Here is an 8,704-nt window from a genome sequence, read left to right on the forward strand (position 1 = left end):
ATAAAATTTGATTTGAATATTTTCTTGTTTTTATACCCATGCAGAGGGTATTATAATTCGGTCATAATATGTGTAACGCATAGGTGGAAACATCTCCGACCACATAAAGTATATATATTCTAGATCAGCCTTAAGAGACGAGTTGTCTTTCTGTCTTTCTATTTGTCCGTCTCTGTATCTATGCGAATTATTCTCTATATTATATAGCTCTATAGGAAGAATTGGTCAAAAAGTAGGTTATTGTATGGAAAAATATGCTGTTTCCGCAATATGTGTTTATCAAACTCAGCATTGGCAAGCTTCACTATTCTCGCATATCTGCAAAAGCGTGAGGCAACTGTCTAAAAGGGCATTAAATCTTCGGCATGCCGAAGATATATCTTTACTTTCTCGTATCGTTTTTTTTCAATTAAGTGCTTTAGTTGCTTGGATCTGACTCGACTTATAGTCGTATTTAAATCACATTTACTACAAAATTTTAATTTTACCCATAATAATAGGACTCTTCGGTCTAATTCCCAGTCTATATCATATTTCGTTTGATTTATTGCACTCGACTATATTGAGACCTGTTCAATTTTCTGTTCATGGAGCTGTTTATAATGCATTTTTCTTGGCTTCTCTACTGGTATAACTCTTTTTTTTTTTATTGCAAATAGTAGGACTTTTAAGCGTACGTCTTCCTCTTTCTGTTGATGGCTGGGCCAGTTATAATTGTTTTTAATATCCCCCGCGTACTGTCAGGTTAGCAATTTTGCCGCTGAAAACTTGGTCGTTGCTCGTTGTTGGCACTATAATTTATGATTGGAAAAACTATCCGGCATTTCCTTCGGTGCGTTCGTTGGCTTTTTGCATATTCATGAGGCCGGGCTAAATGCAGCGATAGATTCCGAGCTTGCTTATAAATGAAATACAGATACACACACACACACACACACACACACACACGCACACACGCAGAGGCACACAGAGCTGAATTGTTGCTGTTGTTTGTAATTTTAATAACACTCAACAAACGCCTTGGACTTGGCTTGAAAATTGTTGATAAATTATGTATTTAATAGATGTTGCTCCTCCTTCTCCTACTCCTCTTCTTCCCCCCCCCCCCTCCCTCCTTCTGCCTGGTTGTTGTTTGTTTCTTTGCTGTTCTCTGGCGCCAAAGACATAACTTCTAATTATTTTGTTTATCGAGTTCTCAATTTCAAATTTTCATTTCATTTTCAGACAAATCCTTTAAAACTGTCGCCGAAAAAAGTAAAGCTACAAAAGTTTACGGAAACGTACAAAAATAATCAAGAAAAATTATTATGAAGCATGGTTAATAACTGATGGAAAGCTTGAACAAAAAAAGAGTAAGACAAGTTCGGCACGCCGAAGATTTAATACCCTTGAACCCCTCTTTTTGCAGATCTGTAAGAATTGCGAAAACAAAATATTTTGCCATACAAAAACTCATTTTTCGACTGATTCTTCCTATAGAGCTATATAATATAGTAGTGCGATCTTGACGGGGTCAGGCTCATATATAAGCAGCGCAGATTATTTAGTAAATGCCGGGTTTGGGCAAGATATCTTGATAAACAAAATAGTTGTCCATACAAGAACCTACTTTTCGACTAATCCTTCCTTTTGCAGCAGATGTAGTTGTCCGATCCGACCGGTTCCGATATATATCCTGTGACGAACCCATGCTAAGTTTCAAGACGATAGCTTTAAAGCTGAGAGACTGGTCCGCATGCAAACAGACAGACGGACAAATGGACAGACGGATCGACAGAGAAAAGGACAACTCGTCTGTTAATGCTGATCTAGAATATATTAATACTTTATGGGGTCGGAGATGTGTCCTTCTATGCGTTACACATTTTCTGACAAAATTATAATACCCCCTGCAAGAATATTATTAATAGAAAATCAAGTGTGGGTTAGGAAGGAACAAACGTAATTGTCTATTTATGATGGGTTGGTAAAGAAGAGATGTTGATTTGAAAAGTGTTGGAGTGGAAGGTTTTATAATTTGATTAGCACTTGGCACACAAAACCTTATCCAGATCTTATATTAAGTAAGTTCCTTTAGAAGAACGGCTGGGATATGTGTCCTTTAATGAATCTACTGTTGGTTGCTCTGGCTATCAAATTCATTGACTTTCAGTACATGCCTGAGAATACATTCTCTCTATAAAACGGCAGGGTAGAAAAACACACTCCACCGAAGTAAATATACTCCAACTTCTTATTCCATTTGTGCGTATTCGTTTAATTTAGCTACGTTAAGCATAAAAGTGCACACACACCAAATTTGAAGACTCTAGCTCTCGGGGTCCTTGAGTTCCGTCAAGCTGGTTACAAAGGTGCGCCTGTTGAAACAAGCAGCATTAAAACCCAGCTAAAGAGTGTTAATATGCAAATTCATGGCACACACAAAGAATGATTTTGATTATATATCGCCACAAGTGAAAAGGTCGGGCGATGTCTTTAATTTTAATCATAATTCAAGGATTTGAATCAATTGCATGCACAATAAAAAAAAGAAAAAAAAACTGTTGATACGCGGTGCACAGCAATAGTTGAGCTGAGCCCTTAGCCAGTTAGGAGCGACGGATGGAGGGGGGGCTGGGTGTAGAGGGAGGGGAATTGCTATACCCTATCATTATCTAATAGCTGCGCAAAACGAATTCAACTACGAGTTGTTTAACTGTGCCTTTAACTACAGGCGAAGGCCTCCCGTCTCGACACTTTATCGCGCGTATCGTGCATAAACTCGTAAACTCGTCGATTCGTATATATAATTATATATAAACATATATACATATGTATACATAGTCAAGAGAGCGACAAGTGTGGTGTGTGTGTGTGTGTGTGTGCGTGTGCTTAAATCAAGTAAACGTGTCAATCACAAAACGTCTTAGATGTGTCAACAGCGCAGGCGACAGACGACAGAATCACATAAGAAACAATACAACGACAATAATATGTTAGCTTGTAATAATAATAATAATACGAATCAGCAACAACAATAACGTTAATTATTCAGATAAGCATCGTTTCGTGAGCTGCCACGAAGCGCAAATACCCTTACCAAATGGCCAAATAATTGCAAAAATTATAATAAAATATAAAGATAGAGAAAGAGAGAAAATAGAAGGGAAAGGGTGACAGAGAGTAAGAGAGAATGAGAGAGATAAAGAGAGAAAGAGAGAGAGCGAGAGAGTCAGAGATTGAGAGGATAGAGAGAGAGAGAGAGAGAGAGAGAGAGCGAGAATAAAAAAGTGAGAGAGAGCGAGATTGAGAGAGAGAGAGAGTAAGACAGAGAGAGAGAGAGAGAGAGAAGAGAGAGAGAGAGAGAGCGAGAGAGAGAGAGAGAAGAAGAGACAGAGAGAGTATGAAAGAAAGAGAAAGAAGGAAAGAGTAAAAATTAGAGAGTACGAAAGAGAAAGATGGAAAGAGTTAAAATGAATGAGTAAGAGCGAAATAGTGAAAGTGAGAGAGAGGGAAATAGAAAGAGAGTAAATGAGAGAGCGAGAAACATAGAGTCAGAAAGAAAGAGAGAGACAGAGAGAATTTGAGAGAAAGGGAGAGTAAGAGGGAGAATGAGGGACCCAGAAAGAGGGTGACAGAGAGACAAAAAGAAGGAGAGTAAAAAAATAAGGAGTGAGAGAGACCTCGATTATCCAAAACCAGAGAATCATCATGGCCAAAAAGTCTTGTGCGAATATATGTAATAGGCAGAAGAAGAGTTCTTCAACCCCGTAAATTATATATATTCTGTCTGTCTGTCCGTCTGCCCAAACTCGACGATCTCAGAAGCTGTAAGACCTAGAGACTTACATAAAATTGAGGGTAGGTCCTATGGTTCGATCGTTCGATCGGAGACTGTATGAAATCGGCAAGAACCGATATCTATATCTTGCTATTCCACTATATCTGGGGTCTAATTAGAGCTAGAGACACAAAGTCTAGTATGCAGGCTCCTATATTTTCCATAATACTTAGATACCGCTCCCCGCGCACAAAGACTTGACAAGTTAACAAGTCATATTTGGAATGAACCTGGAACCTGGGCTTTGGTATTCACAAACATTCAGGTGTATTTGTGACCAGTAATTTGCATAAGGATCGGACAACAGGTTCCGAAGTTATTTAGGAGCGGGTTTTCTATAGAGTGGTAAGGAAAGAAAGCGAAAGCTATGTTTAGTTATTTTGTAACAAGTTCGAAGCGGACAATCTTTAATTTTCTGACCTTGAGATTCGATGAAACCGAATGGGTAAAACACTTATTAAAAATGAAGTTTCAATACGATCGAACAAATATTTATTTTTGCTCCCCTTTTACAACATGGAAATGAGAGATGTCTCCAATAAATTGTCAGTTGTACAACCGAGCAACACACCAAGGAATTATCGAACTTATGTTAGGGTATATGTAGGGTATTTATTTATTCAGATACAAGTCAGACAGTCGGTGTATAGCATGAGTTTAGGCACTGGCTTTGCCATTTGGGCGCAAGCGAATCGTAATTGAAGAATTTAATCGTCATATTTGCCAAATGACAGCTGCTGAGTTGAGTTGCAGTTTTTGGGTAACAATTCGCTTGGGGGGCCAGCTGCTGTTGATAGAAACGAGTACAACTACTTAGCTGCTGAGTATACTCACAAATACTCACAAATACTCATAAATATTCGGGGCTTGGCACGTGGGTGGCCGGCAAATGCGGAAGCGGCACTCGAAATGCCGGGGAATATGACAGAAATTCATATGCTAGCTGCAAATACAGTATCTGATATCTTATAGTTTTATATATCTTGTATCTTCAAGTATATTTCGCAGCATATTCGCAACGCTTTAATGTTCATAATCATCCGCTGGCATCAAGTGGGTGTCTTTCAACATGAATGAATATATTTAAATGGCAGCGCAAAAGGCGCACCAAATCTCTGGCGAATCTCAGCATCAGCATATGTATCTGTATCTGTATCTGTATCGGTATCTGTATCTGTAGCTGTGGCTGTATTTGTATCTATGTTTCTGTGGCCGCAGCTGCAGCTGTGTACGAGCAATCGAATCAAGAGACAAACTGGGTAATTGGTTCATTATATTGTAGAAGCCAACGACATCCGCTCGTTAATGTAAATTACACAATAGTTTGAAAATCATATTTTTTTTTGGCTTCGGATGCCGCACAACGTTTCATTTCCACTATGTTTCTGCCTGTGTTCTATTTCCTTAGCATACCCCAAAACTGCCAACCAATATATTATCTTACGGCAAACATTTAACATGAGGCTGGTTAATCAAGCTGGTAGCATTTTTTTATATATGAAAACAAATTTAATTTTATGAATTAATTACATATTTAAAAATGAATAAGTTAACGAGAAGCTTTTTAGCATTAAGCCTACCTTACAGCTAACTTTTAACATGAGGATAAGTCGACGAGAAGCTTTTCAGCATAAAGCCTACCTTATAGCTAACTTTTAACATGAGGATAACTCAACGATAAGCTAGAAGAACCTGAAATTAATGTATTAAATGAATAAAGGGAAAACTCCCAATTCGAGCTTCCCTCTCAACATACATACACACACATATACACACACATACACACGCACACGCTGCGGCTGTGCTTCTTCACCTTGCGGCAAACGATGAGAAATTTGAATTTGAATAGAATCGGTATTTATAGTCCGATCTGTATGAAATTTCTAGCTTTATTCAATTATATTTTCAACTTTAAGAGAATGGGAAAAGGTACACAAAAGTGAAATATTTGTAATCTTTATATACTTTAACGAGAACCTGTGCACCAAATTGGGTATATCTAGCTCATTTAATGATAAACGTGTTCTGCCTAGGATAAACGAGAATATATATTTGAAATTTTAAGTCTCTAGATCAAGAATATATACACTCTACAGGGTCGGATATGCCTGCGTCTGCCTGTTACAAAGATTTGCACAAAACCAATATGCCCACTTCAATCATTTTCAATGGGTGCAGGGTATAATAATCGTAACGCCCTTACAATAAACAACATGTAAACAAATTTTATAGCAGTTATCTATCAAAGTGAATTGATTGTATAAAAATAAGACAACTTTGTTTATAGAAGTAAAAAAAAAAAGGCCTCGAACTGCGACTGAGACACAAAGTCTAAAAGTCCAACAAAAGACAAACAAAATAACTTTATAGTACGAAAGTTATGCTACGGGCATAGGCAAATGAATATCTAGTATTTCGTCTGATTAAATAAAAGCGACGTGTTTTAACTGTAAACAAAGAATTTCTGGATTCGAGATCTATGTGAATACGAAGTGTATGATATATAAGATAAATTCCAGACGACTTTGTCACTGAAACAAGTTCTTAACGTGCTCAAATAGATGAAAACACATTTATTTAATCTCTTTAAAAATGTGGAATAAATATAAATATAACTATTTCTCGAGTTGTAAACATGTTATATATATATAAATATTATATCTGAGCCTGAGATTTTCTTTAAAGAAACACGTTTTATTTCTTTTTGATAAAAGATTTAAGATAATAGATATATTATTTAAGTGATTATTATGGATGTATAGCATATATTATCGATTGAAACAATCGAACTACGTGAGTTTTCACTGTATTCTAAATTTAATAATAGCAATAAAAACAACAACAATAACAAAACACAAATATTTGCTTGTATGCAAAGAAATTCCAATTTCGAGGCGGCAAATTAAAAAAGAAAATTAAATAAGAGACAAATAAATGGATGAATTTTGTCGTGCGCTCTTAGGACTAAGCGCTAAAGAGTGGCAGAAAGAGCGACTATAAGAGAGAAAGGGAGAGAGAGTGAGAGTGAGAGGGAGAGAGAGAGAGAGAGCGTGAGCGCAGCTGATAATACGATGCAACAACAACAAATAGAATACAATGGGGAATTATCAGTGGACTGCGTGATATGATTATCAAAAGGTTTCTTCTCATTGTTGTTGTTATTGTTGTTGTTGCTGTCGCTGTCGCTGTCGCTGCCGCTGCCTCTGTCGCTGCCTCTGCCTCTGCCGCTGGCAACGGCATTTCTCAATACACATGCTACATATGTAAAACAGTTTAACAGCCCCACACACACACACACACACACGCATACGCACACACACACTGAAGGAACCTACATATATAATAAAGAAGAACAAATAAGCCCAAGTGCAAAAAAAAAAAAAAAAACATTATTGTAAATGTAGCTAAGAAAATGTCACGTTTTATAGAGTTAATTTTGGGTTGCGGACCAAGCGAGATGAATAGGAGAAAAACTATAAAAATTCAAAAGCAACAAGAGCAACACAGTGATCAACTAGCAAATACCCTGCAAACAGCTATAATCTAGCGGAAGGTGACCAACTAGCAAATACCCTGCAAACAGCAAGATGCAATTAAAAATTAAAAAATCTGGTGCTGCCTTTGAACCGGCGACCTGCCGCACGTTAGTTCAACGCTCAGACACCTAAGCAAAGCAGATTTATGACGTCACGACACGCCCACTTTTATGGCTGCGTTGTTGTCGAGCCTTGTCATAGAAAGTATGTATTTCTGAGCGTGAGATGCAAAAACCCATATATTCAGATGCAAAGTGGAATCGGCGATGCCTTCTACCGCCTGCGCTTTAAGAACAGGGTGCGGCAAAGAGGGAAAAAAAACTAGCAGAAAACAAACAACTATTTGATATTCAAATTTTGCAGACACGATTCTTAGCAGCTACTACAGTTAATAATATTAAATATATATACATATATATGCATGTGTGTGTGTGTGTGTGTGTTTGTATTGACACAGTTGTAATATAGCTAGCTAATAAATAATAAAAAACAAAACGACAAAAAAACTTAAGCATAACAGCATTAGTCAAGGCAATTTAGCTCACTTAAGACACAGCAGCTGCATGACATGCAAGCTGCATTTAAAGCTTGCAAATGCAACAAGTTGGCAGCACCCAAAAAAAAACAAAATAAATAATGAAAAGAAGGAAGAAGCAAAAACACTTTCATTGATAAACAGCAGCAGCATAAAAAGATCAACGGCTGCTGCTGCTGCTGCTGTTGGTTGCTATTGCACTTTGTCTTGCGGCTTTCGTTTTGCACTCTCTTCCTCTCTCGCGCGCGCACACACACACACACACACACACACACACACACACACACACACACACACACATACAATTGCATACTTACATTTGTTTGTCCAAAGTAGCAGCCAACAACAACAGCAGCAACTGGCATCAATCAGCCGCAATGCGTCGCCGTCGACAATTGAGACTAACCAACATTAAACTATAACTTCCTCACACGCACACACAGATATGTATGCATGCATACACGCACATACACACACGCACACACACTCTTTTTTTTTTTACATGACATGTGTTGTAAAATTTTGCACTAATTTAGTCGCTTTTGTTGAACCTGTTGCACGCACCAAAACACAAAAAACTAAAGAAACTTAAAAAAAATATATATAAAAAAAGACCGGGAAAATGAATAAATATTATAATTGTGCATATGCTAGAACAGTAGACACATTAGAACAAATGCAGGCGGCGGCTTTAAGTTGCGCGCGCGCGGTTTTAAGTCGTAGCAGCAGCAACAACAACAACAACAACAGTACACAGGCATATAAACAAACAACGTGACAGGCGGCAACAAATATTGAATTAAACAAAACAAA

General features: G+C 37.5%; 1 protein-coding gene across 1 annotated transcript in view; it reads right to left on the reverse strand.

Annotated features, from left to right (window-relative positions):
* Positions 1 to 8,439, reverse strand: part of Pde9 (phosphodiesterase 9) — a 171,831-nt gene extending 163,392 nt beyond the window's left edge. Inside the window, exon 1 of the mRNA XM_064699354.1 lies at positions 8,209 to 8,439. The gene's annotated coding sequence lies outside the window, so the exon portion shown is untranslated. The remainder of the gene's footprint in view (positions 1 to 8,208) is intronic.
* Between the last annotated feature and the right edge of the window lie 265 nt (positions 8,440 to 8,704).

This window comes from Drosophila montana, unplaced genomic scaffold (assembly GCF_035044405.1).
Source record: "Drosophila montana isolate Dmon_TW-CO22-7 unplaced genomic scaffold, ASM3504440v1 contig_920_1, whole genome shotgun sequence".
Taxonomy (NCBI): domain Eukaryota; kingdom Metazoa; phylum Arthropoda; class Insecta; order Diptera; family Drosophilidae; genus Drosophila; species Drosophila montana.